Below are 19,192 nucleotides of genomic sequence, written 5' to 3'. Positions count from 1 at the left end.
TGGACAGCTGGCAACAAACAATCAATTAATTTCTTAGGTTCACTTTAAACCAATCATTGATAAATAGTGAAGAAATTGTTTAACAATTATCAGTATCATGAAGCTGAACTTTCCAGAGGTCATTTGGCTTTTTTAAATACGATCTCAAGTAATATCACTGAGAGGCTCTGAAAAGCAGCACTGCTAAGCACAGAGAAGTGTCAAATTAAAAGCAGTTGACTGCTCTGCTTATTATTTTTAAAAAATAGTTAATTTTGGTTATGGTGGCTGAAGGTACAATGTTCCCCACTACACACAGGCTCAGTTTCCCCACCCCAATCCCTTCCTCCAGTGCCTGAGCCCAATTTAATTATCCCCATCCCAGGGTTTACCATGACTGTCTCCCATATATCCCAATCACTCCAAATACTTGGTAGTAGACTGTTCACTGAGATTTACCTATCATTTCCAATGGTGGCCTTGCCACAACACTCTTTTGTGTCATGCTAACCACTTTTCCACATCCAAGAGCTGAGTGGAAAAAAAATGCAGGGGCTGACCTCAATCTCTCTCTCACTAAAATGACAAACATGGCTCACTTTGTTAACTTTCAGAATAAATCGATTTGCTCTGTGACAAGTTTCATTTGAAGGGTTCTAAATGCTCTCCTTTTATGGCGCTTTCTTTTAAGGGAAAATGAATGTAATATAAATGCACAGAATACTGCTATTGCTTCTGATAAGCTCTGGTGACAGAAAACAAAGTCAGTGAGTACTGTAGCAGAGCATCCAGGACCTTGTCTTTTAAAAACAAGTGCATTTAAACCAAAATGCATCAAAAGATAGTTCTTAAGATTAATTAATTTATAATGTGGTTTTGACAGCATTCACTAGTACTAGCTAATGTAAAGGATGGTACAAACATAAAAATAGAAACCAGACTGAGAAGCAGGGACTATTCTCTGCCCCTCTCCCCAGTACCCCCACCCCCCAGCTAAACAGTTAAGATTGCTAAAGAATATATTATTACTTGTATCAATCTGAATTCATTTAAAAGAAAAAAAAAACACACAAAAATTATCACATTAATGGTAAAATCCTGGCCCAAATTTTTCAAAGAAAAACCCCTTGACTTCAGTGAAATGAAGATAGCATTCATAAGCATGCAGATTTTGCATGCAGGCAGCACACAAGATACCTTTCTGTTACTTCTGCAACCAAGTACTCCTTCACGCTCAGAAGGTTTGCTTCAGCTGCCTGTTGCTTTGCCTTGAACACTCTGGGAAGTCTTCGGGAGTACCTTTGCAATCTGCATAGCACTTACCTCTAAAAGGTCTAAAAAAAATTACCTTTTTGCTTCAATAATGATGGAAGCAAGAAATACCTGTATGTGATCACTTTAATAATATTGATATTTCTTATCAATAAATTAGCAGTAAGGTAATGAGAAGTGTTAAATTCCCATTTGAAGCTTCCAGCTTCAGCACAGAAAGCAGAACTATACAACACTTCCTGTACAAAAAGGAAGCTAATATATCAATTCTATTGAATAATAGATCAGTATTTTTAAGGAAAGGCTTTCTCATACAGTGATTGCTAATGAGAGGCAAGGAGACGAGCAGCTGGGAGTTTCACATCCCCCTTGGCTCTCCTCCCAAGTTATATCACACAGTGTAACCCTTCTTTCTTAGAAATACATCAGTATATACACCCTACTTTTGTACTGGTTAAACATTTTCACTTGTTCGGTCATCGTACATTCAGAAAATGTTGTAAATCTTTCCCAGTTGGTATGCAGACACTTTGCAGATACAATGCTCAAAAAAAGGCTCACAGATATTCAGAACAAGTTCATCAGCTGAAACTAAGATGCTTCAGTATGCTGCAGTATGGCCAAATCTCATCTTACTGTCAAAAAATGGCTATGAAGTTCTACATAGACACTGAAAAAACATTTTGCAGTCGCAGGTCACTTAGTTTGTCGTTTCCTTCCCTAAACCCACTAATTTTTCTCCCTCTTATTACATTACTATAGTTTAGCTCAAACAGCAGAACTAATAGCGTCTCTCACATGGCACCCTTAAGGAACCAGGCTTTCTTGAGGTCACAAAGCCAACTAATGTCAGAAATGGAAATAAAGTGGAGAATTTCAGACTTTGATCAATGTACATACAGAGGGAAATTAATCTTACGGTATTTCCATTCCTGTTTGTTTTTTCATGTATCTTTGCTTCTAACTCTGTAACTGTTTTTTGTTATCTCCTGCCTGTTCTCTCATGGACTCTTTTGCTCTTTTTGGATTCCCTTCCTTTTTATCAGAATTAATTTGCATTCCACCTAACTGGTCCCTCATGACAGCTCTCAAGATGGGTGGAAGCTGGCTGGTATTAACAAACACACAGAGTCAATTTAATATGACTATCCTACCACCTCTCCTTTTACACAGTCTTCCTCTCTGATAAGCAATGTTACATTTGCACTGTTGTGCATGTGAAGGGATTCAAACGCAGCACAGTTCTACCCCAGAGAGTTAGTTACAGGCTACAAGGAGATTTTTATTTGTTGCATGGTACTTTCCAAAAAAAACTGAGCAAGCAGAAAAGCCGCTGGATTTGCTACAACAAATATTCACAAGTATAAATCACCAGTGCAGTATGTCAAAGGCCCAGGCTATGCTTATGAATGCTTGAAGCTAACTCCAGCAGAAGCTGGCTTGCAGGATTAAAAGGAGTAGGGTAAAGGTAAAAAACAGACGTTTCCCCTTAATTAATCGACGCAAAATTAATTGAAGCATTGTGCACACAGTACAGGATATTATTCAGCTCTATAAAGATAATTAAAGATATAAAGCATTTGAAGCCCACAGTTCTCTTCAAAGCTTTGTGTTTTCTGAAGCTTTAACTGAAACACTGAAGTCTATGCCGAACATTTTCCCTAGTATCTTGAGAAACAGTTTGGTCCTTGGTAAACTAGCTACTTTCACTCTAGGGCGATAAAATTCAGATTACCTCCACACAAGAAGCTCAATGTTAAGCGCAGAGCTAGGCGTGTGCCACTCTGTGGGTGACACCAAACTTTCTTCTCACGGAATAACCACAGGAACAGCATGCAAATCGTACAAGATTAGGTAGTGCTGCGTGGGCAGAGATAACCGTATGACAAACAAGAACAACAATGAAAGACGTAAATCACCAACAAGGTATTTTTGGACTTGCAAGCCCAAACTGACACAGCAGATTAACTGAAATTTTGTATCTGGAACAACCAGCCAGCCTTATTACAGAGACGGCATGTATTTAACATGGATCTCAGATAATGCCTGGCTGTTTCGCTAAGTATAGCATTCCTCCACAGCACATGCGCTCAGACCATCTGGTCTGTCCTAAATACTTATCAGTGGCATTGGTTCAGCACACTAGGTATCGACATGTCCTGCTTCACACACATTATGTGGCTGCCATTACAGGAAACAGAGCCATACACTCTTTGAGGGCATGAGAACAGCCACCTCAAGCATTTCTTTAGGAACCTACCACTGAGCTGACAAACTGTTTGCTTATTTCTCCCTGCTCAGCCACCTCTAAACTTCAGCAACATCTCCCTTCACATGGATGTGGCCATGAATTTTTGCTGTCTCCTAGATGCTACCGCCCCTAGACTGCAATGCAGTAGTTATTAGCACACAAAATCATTTATGCCAAGTAGCAAAGAAGAATGCTGTATCTACTTGAATATGAAGAAGTGTAGGCAGCAACACTGTAATTATTCAAAGCAGAATCTGGTCACAGACTGCACCCTCATCTCCTCTTAATGGTGCTTTGAGACCTTTAAACAAGTGGTGAGGAATTCTCTTCTATGACTAATTAAAAAGGATTCACTGCCTCCAGCAGCGCAGTACTTCCTATCTTAAAGGAAATTGATTCCTGATTATTTCTGGAGGAAGGAGGCCAGCTACTGCACCTCAGGAACCGCTGCTTACACTGCTGGACTTTCCTTTGGAGAACTCCTAGGGAAGTCTTACACATGTCTAACCCCATTTATTCTGCAAGTTCGGTCAAAAATTATAGCTGCATCAGCTACTGTCTTAAAAGCATGAGTCAATTCCAAGGAAAAATACAAATAACTGTCAGCAAAAGAACAGGCTGAGAAAGTTGGGGCTAGCAGCCTTCCAGTATCTGAAGGGGGCTACAGGGATGTAAGGCGACTGCAGCAATAGGACGAGGAGAAATGGGTTTAAAATTAAACAGGGGAAGTTCAGGTTAGATATAAGGAAGAAGTTCTTTACTGTGAGGGTGGTGAGGCACCGGAACAGGCTGCCCAAGGAAGCTGTGAATGCTCCATCCCTGGCAGTGTTCAAGGCCAGGTTGGACAGAGCCTTGGGTGGCATGGTTTAGTGTGAGGTGTCCCTGCCCATGGCAGGGGGTTGGAACTAGATGATTTTAAGGTCCTTTCCAACCCTAACTAATCTATGATTCTATGACAAGTAAATGGGACCGTTTCAAAGATGCTTTCACGGACTGAAGGAGCTCAAAAGGCTTTGATTGGATGTAACTCTGCAGAAATTAATGGAGCGATACAGCTGCTGTCAAGTCCAACTGCCAGCTACCCTCTGACACTAGACTTTCTGCATCATTTCTGAAACCAAGAAAAGGCGTGGAGGACAACATGGACAGAATACTCCCTTCTCAACTTCCACACTCTTTGAAGTTTAAGTACAGTAGGCAAGCCCACAAAATGCTGTTTTATATCACACATGAAATAACAATTAACAAAATAAGTAACCTGTATCATCACTTATCAGCTCCCATATCTTCTGTGGATGACACTGCCTTGAAGTGGAAAATGAAGTGACGATGAGGAGTACATACAGTATGTTTGGCTATGTATTCTTTTTTGTGGAGGGAGAGGTACATGTTTTTCTTTGGTTTGAGCTCTCTCACACATAATCCTGTACTCATACACCATTGGCACACAGTATCCTGCACACAACACTAATCATTTTAGAAAACAAGGATGGAAAAAATAGCATGAAAATAAGATTTTTCACATACACACAAAAAGAAAAACTTTGGGAGAGGAGTGAGTTAAATGACAACAAACCAGACTTTTTACACACTTTATGAAAAGATGGTTATTCTACCAACTTTCATTTTTTTCTTTTTTAAGCCAGGTAAAGAATACACAAGTGGTAAGGAAGATGAAATCAAAGCCATAACTCATAATCCTGAAGCAGAAACCTCAGCTTCTACAAGGCAAACAGGTTTAGCAGGCTATACCTCTGGAGGTATATCCACAAGGTGTTCCAGCCTGCCTCTCCCAGAACAGGTTGTTCTAAGGCATGGTTCAGCCAACCGAAACAGGTGAGGCTGTCTTCTCAGCGAAAGTGCGTTTTTATACAAAATAAGTCAGTAAAGCAAGAAGCACTCTGTTTACTTCTAAGGATACTTTTAGATGTAGAATTAAACAGGGAGGCTGAATAAACAAAATATCTGTGTGCTGGGCACATGGGCAGAAAACTATAGTAGGGGACTGTGAGCTATTAAGGTACAAAATGAGCATAAAGCAGTTTACCGAACAGCAGTGAAGGGATACTGATTTGTACTGAAGGGAACGTTTGAAAAACCCTGCTGCAGTTTTCCCGCAATCTGTAGCATTTGTGCTGTGCTGCAACTGCACCTCTTAAAAGCATCATTTTAGTAGCTTAATGAAGCTTTATCCTTATGAGGTCAACCTCTCACTTCCTAATATTCTGCATTAACACCAATGTTGCCATCAGTCTGTGATGGGAGTAACAGTCAGCTTTTAGTAGAACCAGCAATGCTGAAAAATATCAATACAAACAGCTTATAAATGGGGTGGTTTTTCTCTTCGTCTAATCTTTTTTTTTTTTTTTTCCATCATACAAGAACATTTTCAGTTTCTCCCAGGAAGAAAGACAATTGGGACCAATTTAAACATACTGTTAACCAACACTACACTCATGTGAACTACCATAACCTTTGCTCTCCTTAAAAACTAGGAGGGGAGGGGGGAGACGCCATTTCACGTGTTGCATCTTGCAAACTATTCAGGGACAGAACCAGGTCTCCTCTCATGCAACTGCGTATTATCCCACGCAGTTGAGCTCTCATCTTGATAAGGATCCTCCAGATGACAGAGACCCAGGTTTTCAAATATAAATGCCTGACTCTGATAGGGCATGCAGATAATTAACACCATTTTGCACAGAAGCCTCAATGTTATGCACTGAAGTTTGAGCACACAAGAAAACTGTAGTCAGCTTATAATACCATTCAAACAGGGTTTAGTTCTTGACACAGAAATAGTCACTTTCATGTTTCCAAGGAGCTGATGTTATCACATGGTTTGATAACCTACTTTCAGATTTTTTTGTTTATAGTTGTTCACTCAGTTTCATTTATTAAAGTTAGTGGATTCAGGCCACGAAACCTCAGTTTTATTGTCTCTATTTTAGGTGATGCTATGGTAATCATCCAGGTTAAAACTTGGATGTAACAAGAGGACTCAACTGAAAGGCATGATTAAAAGCCAAATTATTATTTATGAGCTAAATCCTAAAGCACCTAGACTAAACACCTGCAGGATTCAGTAGGAACTGTTAAGGGAGGAAATACATTTCCATCCTCAAGAAACTCTTTTGTTTTGTTCCAAGCCTTCAGAGAGAACAAATACTTGTAATGAGAGGTAATATTTTTAACTAGACAAACAGATGTAACTGTGGGAAAACAGACAAGCTTTCAGCGCTAAGCCCTTCTATAGGTCCCAGAAGTCTGTCAAATTTCTTTTACTCCAAAGAGATCATTCAGTCTAAATAAATTAAATCTTTCCTTACAAGATTATTTCTCTCTTGTATCTTTAGCCTACACAGTTATGAATAACGATCCTACAAGTTTCTTTAAAAAAAAAATTCTTTATGAAAAAGAGCCCATGAGAAAAATACCTCTACCAATGACACAGGAACAATCAAAGACTTTAAAACATCTTTCATATTGCCTGTTCTCTTTCAAAAAGTAGGTGACAACTGCAAGCAGGTTATTTTTTAGATGAAAGGAAGCAATTCCAGAATAACTAACTGAGAGATTGCACCCAGACACACAGTGAAGAACAAATTATGCACACTGGCTTCTCATCTCTGGCTGATCTGCCTGCAGTTTCCTGTGAAACCCCTTAGAAAAGCACTATCAAAAAACGAAAAAAAGAGAGAGGCAACACAAGTGGCACAGTGTTGTATAACACACAAATGCAATAGAGGCATCATTTCTGCAGTAATGCTCAGCACCTAGTGGAATATCATTTTCTCTTCATATTTTCCACAGAGGTCTATATTCATCTTGAAATTCAGACCCTGCTTCCAGCTCCAGCAGTGCCGGTGTTCACAGCTACAGTGCTGGCAGCTTCAGGAGACACCAGGCTGCTGGGCAGCACAGCACATTACATTCATTTTCTTCTACTCCCACTCACTCCACATTCTTCTCACTTGACTGTTCTCCCCTTTGCCCCATTTATTGCTTCGCAGCGCCTGTAGTACTGCCCCCAAAGCCTAAAATAGTCACTTCATTTCTTCCCTCTTAATTTCCAATTTTTTCTGACCCTTTCCCTCCTCTCCAGAAGTCCTTCCACCGCTTACCTTTTCTAGACCATTTTTTTTTTCTACATTTTTGCACCATTAAAACCATCTTAAACAGCAAACATTTCAGGGCAGGAAATGTCTTACCACGTCTGAAATACTGTGTTAGTGGTGACAGCATAAGTACGCATACAAAAGCACCACCTTCACCTAAACTCATTTTTAATAATGATGAGGGCGCCTATATGCAGCCTGAAGACATAGAAGACCCATTTAATTGCTTTTCTGAGTAAAGCAAAGAACACCAAACAAGAAAACTAGTTAAAAAAACCAAACACAAACCCCCACAAATGAAACAAAAACAAAACAAAAACAACAAAAAAAATAAAACAAACCCCCCCAAAAAAACAACAAACCACCAAAACACATAAAATGTACTCTGCTAAAATTAATTGTTTGGAGAAAGAACAAAGAAAAGGAGCCCAATACTAAGTTTACAGATTTTCTTTTAGATCATGTGCCTAAACTTTGGAGGAGCAGAAGGAAAATAAAGTAACCATCAGCTGGGTAAGGCACTGTAACTGAAAATTGTAATGCTGTTATAAATACACATTTTATAGAGAGATTCAGAGGTGCTAACTGCTGCAATACTGTCTTAAGTTTGACACATTTAGTTACACTGATTGTTCACAGTCCATCAAAGATTTCAAAGTGAAGACCAATTAAAACTCCTTTGAGATCTCGATTACAATAAAAGCACGTATGTGCTGCAATAAATGTGCGTTACATGACATACAGTGACATGATTGCCGTAATGTGGGTATAGCATACTTTACAGGACACATGGAGACAATCACGTATTTAAAACTTTTATTAGTAAATAAGCATACCACATAAACATACCAGGAAAAACACACTTGAAATGTCCCAGTAAGAGGGTAATCAAATACAGTCCTTACACAATTAAACTCAATGGACTGCAAGTCTTTAAAGAACTGGCTAGCAACTGGCATGGAGAAGTTGCAAAGGAAAAAGCCTTGAAATACAAACATCAGTAATTTGTACTAAGCAGTTCCTTATAAGGATTATAAAGCTTGCATAAAGTAGGAAGATTAAAAAGTATTAAGATAATGCTTCTCAATTACAGGCAAAGAGAAGAAGAATCTTGGTGTTTGTCTGCATACCTTAACACACTTTTAAAAGCAATAGTTGATTGGTTTCCACAGCAATCACCAATACTTTTTGGCTTCATGCCTCTATTATCTCAAACCAGATCAAGAGATTGTGATGGCTCAATTTCATTTTCATTCTTAAATCAATGCTTGCTTTATTTCGGCGGGGGGGGGGGAGGAGGGAATCACAAAGAAATTTGCCTCCCTATTAAGTTAGCACATGTCAATGTGTATTTATACGTGTCATAGAAAAAGCAGTCTCTGCAAGATTCAATGATGTATGTGTCCCTTTCTATTTTATTAAAATAGAAGAGTAGCTCAAACCTGACAAGAGTATGCTAAAATAATAGAAGTTTATTCAGCTTCTAGGAGGAGCATTTAAAAATAAAATGTGCCTTTCAAGATCCTATTAAACATTCTCTGCTTGTTTTCCTCTCCCCAAATACTCATGTGGTATTTGTCCTCTGCAGCTAGCAGGATTTTTAGAGCAATGTAGATCTTTTATTTCTTGAACCTTAAGTGACTTACTGACATTCTGATCAACAAACTTATATGCTGTGCATGAAGTGACTAAAAATACTGTGCAAGCTGCAATTTCCTGAAATATGTGGGGCCACAAACCTGGGCCTAAAATTTGTTGTAAAAGTAAATGCAAGAAAAAAAAATCCTTATTAAACAGCAGTTAACTCTCAAACAGCAGCATCTGGAGGTCTTGCTGTTGCAGCTGTGCTCACAGCACTGAGAAGCTTGGGTAGGGGGAGAGGGAAAAGCCAATTTGAGAGAAGGACAGTAACAGCAGCTTTGAAGAAAGAGCTCAAGTGGTTCTGGGCACCTGGCTACACCATTTTGAGGAAGTGTCTGATACAGGCAGCTTTATTGCCTAAATGCAGAAGTGCAAATGCTGGCATCCACTGTATTTTGTGCTCTTTTTACTGGAGACTATTTTAATCCGGTTTTATTTTTTATCTTAGTGGTTAGACAGCAATGTAGCACACATTCATATTATTTCAGTGGCAATGAATGGTCCCGGAATCTAGTATATCTACCTAAAACACTGCAACGTTTTCTATTCCCCACTTCAAATCACCAGAGATACTTGTGTCTACAGTAATGTAACTGGATGATCTGCATTCCCCAGCTTGCAATGACAGTAATTTCATTTTGGTCAGAAAGATGGGCAAGACATTACAGCAGAGTTGTTAAAATAACTAAACAATTAGTCTTATAAAAATCTAAAGAGTTTCACATGCTTCAAGGGTCATTTTTCAGGGTACAGTATAGGGCAGAACTGCAGTGGAGCAAGATCTTGCTCTCTACTTGCCAAAAATCCGATCAGTTTATCTATATGGCTGTTCTAATGATTTAAATTCCAACTCATACAGTATTTTCTATTCAGAATGGCAAATACCATGGGTTTTTCTGGAGTTAGCAACTTATTAAAAGCAAACTACAAACTAATTATATCTTTAAAATAAAGCAAAATATTCAGTCACTTATGAAAATTTAGATTAACAACAAATGCAGCTGTGTCATATAATGGTACAAGATGATTTAGTCTAGGCATAAAGAGGAATATAGGATTCAGCCAAGAATTTGAATATTCTTGTAAAAAAGATTGTTTTGCTCAGTTTTAAACTCCCCTGTCAAATTAATGTAAAAATACACTCACAAGTAAACCCTGCTTTCCAAAATGCTGACTCAAGATTTCCACTGGAGCTCTTGCAATTCAGAGCATTAATATAACACATACCAAGACTTCAGGATAAAGATCCTTTTGACGTGTTTATTGACATCTACTACAGCCAAATTTATACTTGGAAATCTCAGACATTTTAAATGCATTTTCCCCCAAAATTGCCAAAAGCAAACGGATTCTATTATTTACTAATCACTTAGGAAGGAGGAAGGGCTGAGTTTCTAAATCAAAAGCTGATCCAGAAAATTTCTCTCAATTTGCAGGAGTACCATCAAGCAAGTGATTTTTTCTTCCCTCCACCCCTCTTCCATTTTATTATTAACAAAAGTCCTGGAAAACTGCATCACTACAGCCAAACAGAAGTATTATTATTCCTGGAATGCTCTTATAGAAGGAATGCAAAGCCTACCCTATGCAAAAGAGAAAAAGAACACAATTACATTTAGACTACCCGATGAGACAACCACTTCTTAAGGAAAAAATTCTTAAGAAATTGAAAGTTCAATTTAACAAGTTACCTGCACTCTCAAACACTGCAGTGAAACACACACGTGTGTACACATGCACCACAGCACATCCTAAGCACAGGCATTTACATTTATTTGCTCATATTTAAACAAACCTGTCATTTTCCATTTAGGAAATGTCACATACTTTTCTCCCTAGTTTTAGGTTTATCTTTCTGTATTTTTATATACCTAATGTTAACCTGTTAGCATGTCCTGCCTGAACTATGAGGACTCTGACTATAAGGTGTTCCTAAATTCACCCTGCTTTTTGCAGAATAGCAACTTCAGTTAACTTCACCAACTTCCTCTGTATAAGGCTGTAATAATTCAACATAATTTTTACTAAAGAGAAAAGGAAGAACAGTGTATGTAGAAAGCAGATGCATGAACATCCACTCCTCTGTGCCTCAAAATCGAACTCCTTATTACCCCACAACACACTATACATACATATGCACCCTAAAAATTGGTTTTAAATATAGAAAAATATATGCAGGAATTTCATGGCAGGTAATTTAACATTTGGACATACACAAAAACAGGGAGCAAAAGCAGCAATGTTTCCTTATACTCAAAACCTCAAAACTTAAGGCCAATATCCCAAGAGGGTTTTACAGTTTCAAGTGATGCTACACTGATAATCTAGGAATTTGACAACATCAATCCATTGCCTTATTCATGTCCTGAACAGCAAGTATGGAACTCCAGGAAAAAGAGGCAGATCAAAAAAGCCCTTCTATTTCATTCAACAACTTTCAAAAGCACAGTATAAGGAGAGGTCCCGGAAAGGACTGCGTTTTACAGAAAGTGACACTGCTGGATTTATGTGCCTGGGTTTTCCAGATATTATAATATTGCCACATATCGTGGCCAAGACTGTGAAGGCTGGGTGCACAAATGTGGTCTCTCTGTTGATACAACCATAGCAGAAGGAAGCACAGATGATGTCTAAATTAGTTTGACAGACAATATATAAAACCATGTTGGTGGAAGCAGAGGAACGCTATTAGCTGTGGATGGCAACCACCAACAAAAGAGTTTGCTCGTGACTCATGAAGTAAAAAATTGAGCCAGAAGACTTCTAGGTAGAGAGCACAATCCAGAACTTACACACACAAAGAAAAAGCTCTTGGGAGAAAGCTGGGGAATTCCCTGTTTCAGGTACAGAATAGGAAACCATAGCAGTAATAGAAACCCAAGGATCTACTTCAGAAAGCACACGATGGTTACCAAGTACTGCCTGAACACACGAACCTTCTCAATAAAAGATGCTGTAGTGGTGTAAGCACAGGACTGGTTCAGAAAGCCTGACATTTAAGACTGGCTCTACAATCAGCTCCTGTGGTTTCGGGACACACTGTTTAAGACAACATTTTCATAAGACTCCCACCTCTATCTGGCACCTTGACTCTAAAGCTTATTTTGCACAGGTGCTAGACACCAACTCCCACATGAAAGCTCTGTGCACCACTAAGGCTTAACGTCCAGAGGTAAGCGAAGCAGAACTGCAAGGCATGTCCATTTGAATTTAGCATAAGCAGGCATTCAAATCTAAAAGACTCTTGAAAGTCTTTAAGTCTCTTCAAAACAGGAGACTATTGAGCACTTCTAACTTCAGGGAGACTTCAAAAGAGACTATGCGTGTAAATACATAAGGTTATCTTCAGCTACAAAAGCTAAGACTCAGACTCCGTGGCATTTAGACATAAAAGTCCAAGAGGTCAGTCACAAAAATCTTTCACTCTTGTCCACAAAGCCTCCTGACAAACCCAGCTTTTCCAATATCTAGTATTTCAAGAGCTTCTTAAAGTACTTCTTCTCGACATACCTAGTTGCAATGCAGCTCTGCAGTCTCGCAGTTTATGTCACTTTTAAGCCTGTGAGTACAAAGTTGGTACTTTTGTACCTAAGCCTTTTTAGGGGCTTGATTCAGTAGGTGTGGTGCTCTGCAGAGATTTTCACTCGCAGCAAGCTGTATGCATTGCTTGCATTACAAAGCACATCCACAACAGTAAACACATAAATCTTCTGTAACACTCCAGACATTTCAGCCCAAGCAGCAAGAAACCCAAATTCTGGCAAGAGAATCTTTAGCTTAAGAGAGTTTAAATTCCTCCCTCTCAGGAAAGCGCTCAACTGACCAAACTAAGCAATGAGGAGGTAATTTCTATCCCGGCTTTGAAAGCTGGGCCACTATGGAAAAAAAACCCACAAGATTCAAAGGGTCTTCAAGAGCTCCAGTCCCTGGCTCCACATCAAACAGGCATTAGATAAAATGCAGGAACAACAGGGAGCTTAAGCGTTCCTTGGTCAGAAAGACAGTAGCTAGGAATCCTGGTATTTAGCACTTAAGCTCTTCTGTTCATTGTATACAGAACACAGGCATCTAAATCTGAGTTTAATGGCTACTTTGCAGGCCAGGACTTAGATTCGTGCAGGTCTGGCATGATGATCGGCTGCACTGCGGAGATCAGCCCATTTCTGTATCTGCCTCCAAATATGCTGCAGCATTTTTTGGAAATCCACACAACTCCCAAAAGGCAAATCTCCCAAAGTCTATGCTGATTACAGCAAATATGTGACAATTCAGTCCCCTTTAGCTGCCTAACCAGATTTCAGTTACTGCAGTTTGCAGTTTTACAATCACACTGCACGACCAAGTACAATTGATTCAGATTTTCATTGGTTAGTTAGATGAGCTCCTACCCACTTCTATACTTTTGCAGTTCAGGCAGTGCAGAAATTCAAGCCGTGAAGACAACACTAGATTTTTGCAATATATTCAGGACCTCAAAAAATGAATTTCAAATACATCAAAGTGGCCAGATAAGTTCACACTCAATAGGAAGTTGTTTCTCGAAAGGAAATTGCAAATTTCAGTCAAAGAGGAAGATGGAGAGTTAGAATTTACTAACTGTTCCAAAAACTTCAGAAAGCCGGAAGGGTTTGTGACGGTTGCGTGAAGAAACTGCATGCAACCCCATAAACAAGTTCGGACTGTGTAAATAGCTTAAGAACATGTCTCCAATTAAAAAAAAACAACCCCCCCACCCCCCCCCCAAAAAAAAAATCTCCCATCAAGTTGCACATATTTCTGACATGACATAACAAATTATCTTTGCAGTTGTCACATTTGGACCTGTTTAGGTCCAAATTTTAGGTCCTATTTAAATAGGTCACATTAGGACCTATTTATTTACCCGCTGGACAGCTAGATACAGGCACTTAAAACTAGATAATACAAAGACATTTATATTATGTACCTTCTCAGTTATGGAATATGTAAAAAACATATTTAAAACCAGAACACTTGCTACATTTTGTTGAAGTTTTCGGTATTACTCAAAGCTTCCTAGCACTCAAATATCTAGTATTCACTGAAGATCAGGGATTATTTTAATGCACATTCAGCCAGCAGCAAAGCAACTGGTATGATTTAGCCAATTAATCTGTTTCGCTTAACCTGTGTTTCTGTCCATTGTCCAAACTGTGGGCTCCTGACCACAAGCACAGAAGAGGCCATTGGACAGACAGATATTTGGTCTATCCTATATAGCTGTTCTTACACCAGAAAACGTTCCTCTGCAGCTGGGGAAGAGGTGCATGCTTGTAGGGTCATTTAATACAAAAGTTAGATAAAAAAAAAAAAGGTACCAAGACCTTTCTCTAGTACCAGGCCAGCAAAAAAGTCTTACTTTACCTTTCATGCCCCAAACACCCACTATAAGCTGTACAGTATCGGTCTACAGTATTGGCAGAACCCTTCCAATTACTTTGCTACCCTACCTGAATGTAACTGGGAAGATGCCAGTTCACAGACAGAGCTTTTGCAGTAATACCATGATAATGTGGGCTTGGCATGGTTACATCATACACATTATCTTGGCAGTCGGGCAGCAGCAGCTCCACCAACTGAGCTCAAGGCCAAGCCATCAACAGTTGTGCTGAATGCAGTTGTCTGCACATTTTTACAAAGGCTTTCCCATTTATGATGTTTGTTTTAATTTGCTGCCCTTGGTGCTACTAACATCCCTATACAATGTTTGTATACCCAGTAAGTTGTAAGAAAACATGCAGTAACAGGCAACAAACTTGTTACCATCATTTAGCAAACTTGATGCTCAAAACTTTTCACTCCTAATCAAGTAAAATACACCATGCATAATTAAGCCTGAAATCTGTCAGACACATCTGTCTTGGAACCACAGATTGGCTCACTTCTGAACTCTGGGCCTTTCAGTGTGAGATCAGTTCCTACAGCAGAACCCAACTCTCTAAACCTCTCAAACAGTATTCTCAGCCATTTTCAGTTCTGCTTCCAACAACCTTTAGCCTTTTAGCCCCAAACTAGTCTACATTAGTTTTAGAGATGACAACAAATACGAACAGAATGTGCCACTTTGTGAAATCCATGCATCTGGCTTTATTTGACAGAATTGTCATTCTGGTGGTATCCCTTCTTCACTATGTGACATCTGCCCCTTCCTTTCCTCCTCTATTCATCCTCTTTGCACAAGATATAAAATAAATACATCAGGCAAAACATGAAACAGATTAGAAGTAAATGTTGAAAGTAAGTGCATTTCAACTAGAGCAAAAGTAGCTGCTAGCATAATTAAGGTCTGCAAGAAACAGCACTCACTAGGCTTTATTACAATTATAGGATTAACACTGGGGGTGGAATGTGTAAATTACAAAACTGATGTTAGTTGTAGCAGTACATTTTTCTTATTTTGGGGAATACTGAATCCCAATATGCCCAAAATTAGAGACAAGCATTTAGCTGCATAAAATAGGAGAGACAGTACCTGATCTGGGTCTTTAAGGAGCTGTGAGGACATGTTCACCTAGTTTACTGACTGGAGGAAGAGAGGCTTTCTGGAGGCCATGCCTCTAAACTGTGCATTGAACAAGTTGCTTTCAAGACCCACCAGCCTCTCAAAAGCTTCAGTGGCCCAGATGGACTAAAAGCTGCTCCTCACATCTTCAGAACCACATCCACCTTCAAACACAACACAACAATAGAGGAAATCTACTCATGTTGGCAAAATGATGATCAGAGATAGTAAGAAGAGACACAATAGTGTCCTTGCGGATTTACAGGCAGAAAAAGGAGTTTATATAAACGCCTCTTTCTTCCCTGCCTTCACCACCACCCCCAAAAGTAAATCATGCAGCCGTGTACACTCCTGCATAGTGGCTTTAATATGCTGAGTGATTAAAGGTGAGGATGATGACTACAGGACATACTATGCATCTTTAGAGGGTTTTCAGTTCAACACTTAGGGGGCCAAATGGGGCTACTGTGTATCTAAAATATTTTACTCTGATTAAAGGTGTAATTATACAGTTAGTCATAATAGCTGCCATACTTTAAAAGAAACCCACCTCTCCTTCAGGGGAAGGGAAGGAAATTATGCTACTTTATTCATCCAAACACACTCTCAGTTAAATTCAAATACAGCATGTGGACTAGATAAATACAGTGACACACAGCCACAAACACTTAGTAATCCAAGATAGAACAAGGAGATGAATGTCTTAACCTATAATCTTCGCAAAGGGAAACTAAATCTTATGATTAAGAGTTCTGTCATATCTGTGCAGGTATCAGTGGAGGCTGTATGTTTTCTTCTCAAGTGCCATAAGAAATTCATGCTAGTTTTAGGGCCTGAAAGACACTGCAAACACAGGGTCTGACACAGAGCTTAAGAGATTTTCTTGTTTATATAGTTAGCACATAACTTCAATGGATATCCACATATGTGTTGTAGAAAGGAGAAGGCTAGTGCTAAGAATCTTATTCAGCATAAACAAGCCAAAAGTCTTTTCCTTCTCACTGTATTTTCAACCCTGTAACAGATTTGCTGCACTGTTACCTTCATCAGTCCAGGCCCACAGGAATACTGATTTTTGTCCAGGAGGGGTTTCCCTGGCTCAGGTCACTTTTCACAGAAGAGTAGCTGATCTCAAATAGCCACTGCTATTAATATATAAGAAAAGATGGGGGAGCTAAATTCTGCATTTAGAATATACCTTTTAAAATAAACAATTCTGGTTACACAGGAGAGTGAAAAAGAAATGCACAACAGAGAAGCTTCAGTTTTTCACCATTTTTTTAACTGACATTCAAAGTTCATAGTTAACACCACTAAAAGCCATTTAGAGAACCTGCCCCAGAAAATGATGCCTTGACACCCTTTTACAGGGTTCAGTTTGCTGAGGAGACAAACTCAGACAGAACACAGACCTAGTTCACTTGAAGGAAGGGAGGCAGGGCCTACACAGCATCTTGATTCACAGCAGTCCCAGCTCCCAAACCAAATGACAGAAGCAGGTTGGGTAAAATGCATATCACATTTCAAGAGAAAAAGAAAGGGAAAGGGTATGAGGTACAAGAGGAGAAAACGGTCCTACTGCCAATAATTTCCAGTTATACGCATGGAATTTGTATACTCTCCTTCTGGAATAAAATATTTAGAGCCCTTGGTATGCATTCAACAGCTCTGAACAAATCCATTGAGTTTTACTGCTTAACCTTTATCCTCTCCCCCGTTTTATTTTTTTTAGCATTGACATTAAAATTTTGGAATATTCTATAATTCAACAACGGAATATACATTACCCACACTAATCCCTTGACACAGGAGAAGGCTGACCAGAACCCAGCTGAGGCACCACATTCCACATAATTTCTTAAATAACAGAATTATAAATCATCTTTATACGTGCATAGTTTTTAATCCCCATCCTCTGCCCAACATAGCTCAGTGGTCAAGTCCCAAGAACAACTTTGAGTCCTATCATCTGTGGTTTTTTCCAAGCATTTTCTCAAGTGATCCTGTAGCTCCATCACTGCAACTCCCCTAAGCTAGACTTCTGTATCATTTTACAAAGCAATCTGTTATTCCTTAAGCTTTAACACACTTGATAATAGAGGGAAAAGAACACTGAAAATACACAAGAAAATTTTATCTTGCATCGACAGAACTATACAAGAATAACAAAAATAGAGATCAAGATACGCTATAAAGCCATAAAATTACAAAACATAGCATACAGTAGTTTCATGGGAAAGAAGGATGGGAAAAAAATCTTTTCCAGATTTCACACCATTTCCTTCCCCCATGCACGCCCAATTTGGGTGAGGTGGGGAAGCAAAAGAGGTTATTGTTGCTTTTAATTTTGCCCTGAAACATGCTTTAAGTAATTGCAAGTGAGTGACACCTAGTGATGAACACAGATCTGATCATCCTCCACTCTCCCTCACAGAGAGGATAAGCCAGCAAGCATCGACAGGTAACTCAGGAGTGGGTGTTGAATCATGGGAACCTAACACTACTGTGTTTCTCTCCCTTAAAAGCCAACATCAAGTGAGCCAAGACCAAGAAACTTGGTGCACAGCTGAAAAGAATGAAGATGAAAATAAAATAGTTAATCTGTCCAAAGAAGAAACTGTAAAAACAGATCTAAATCATGACTTGTAAATTCACTTCTTCATTCTCTTTAATCACCTCTCTGTGGAAACATCAAGTTTTCCCAGAGATCTCATTCTTAATTAAAAATATACATCCCAAAAGCAAACGGGAAGAATGGGTTTCTCATCAAATACTAAAATATCAACAGTTGTCTTAGAGACCATTTAGTGATGTCTCTGGCTGTAACTGCTATCCTGTTGTAAAGGATTTTATGAGCTTGTCAAAGACTCTTATTTTGCCAGCAGTTCCAAAATTATTGCTCACAGAGCACTTACTGGAAGTGAAGGGGAGGGGAAGGGATCTAGTGTGATTTCTGGTAGGGTTACAGGAAGGAAAAGTATGCTGCTATGCAAAGTAGCAACAACATAGTTCCCTGAAAGGGAAGCTGGAATAAAGAGACCAAGAAAAGTGGTCTGATTTTTCAACATCATGACATGGGACAATCCTGTATATGGAAGCCCACCCTGAAGAAGCGAGGTCTTTACTTAATGCATTTTTAACAGCCGTCCAAAGCTCCAGGGCTAACATAGCGAAACACAAAATCCTGTAGGAAAGGGAAGTGATTAACCTAGCACAGCCCTTGCTGCTTTAACGCATCTGTGCCATTTCATCTATTTCTGTCATGAGAGGGATTTTTTTCACTGGAACCTCAGGAGTAGCTCCTGCTTTAAAGAAACAAATCATACACCATGGTTACAAGCCATCACAAGGACAGGAGTTAAAAAAGTCAATATAATTAAAAAGCAGCGAAAGGAACACACTTAAACACAT

The 19,192-nt window shown here is 39.1% G+C and overlaps 1 protein-coding gene across 2 annotated transcripts in view; it reads right to left on the bottom strand.

Annotated features, from left to right (window-relative positions):
• Nucleotides 1-19,192, bottom strand: part of SPIDR (scaffold protein involved in DNA repair) — a 204,188-nt gene that overhangs the window by 155,518 nt on the left and 29,478 nt on the right. The window lies entirely within an intron of this gene.

Source organism: Pezoporus wallicus, unplaced genomic scaffold (assembly GCF_028554395.1).
Source record: "Pezoporus wallicus isolate ANWC-B61680 ecotype Strahan unplaced genomic scaffold, APGP_CSIRO_Pwel_v1 contig_227, whole genome shotgun sequence".
In the NCBI taxonomy this organism is placed as follows: Eukaryota; Metazoa; Chordata; class Aves; order Psittaciformes; family Psittacidae; genus Pezoporus; species Pezoporus wallicus.
Note: the sequence above shows the minus strand (reverse complement) of the source record. Positions and strands in the feature narration are given on the sequence as shown.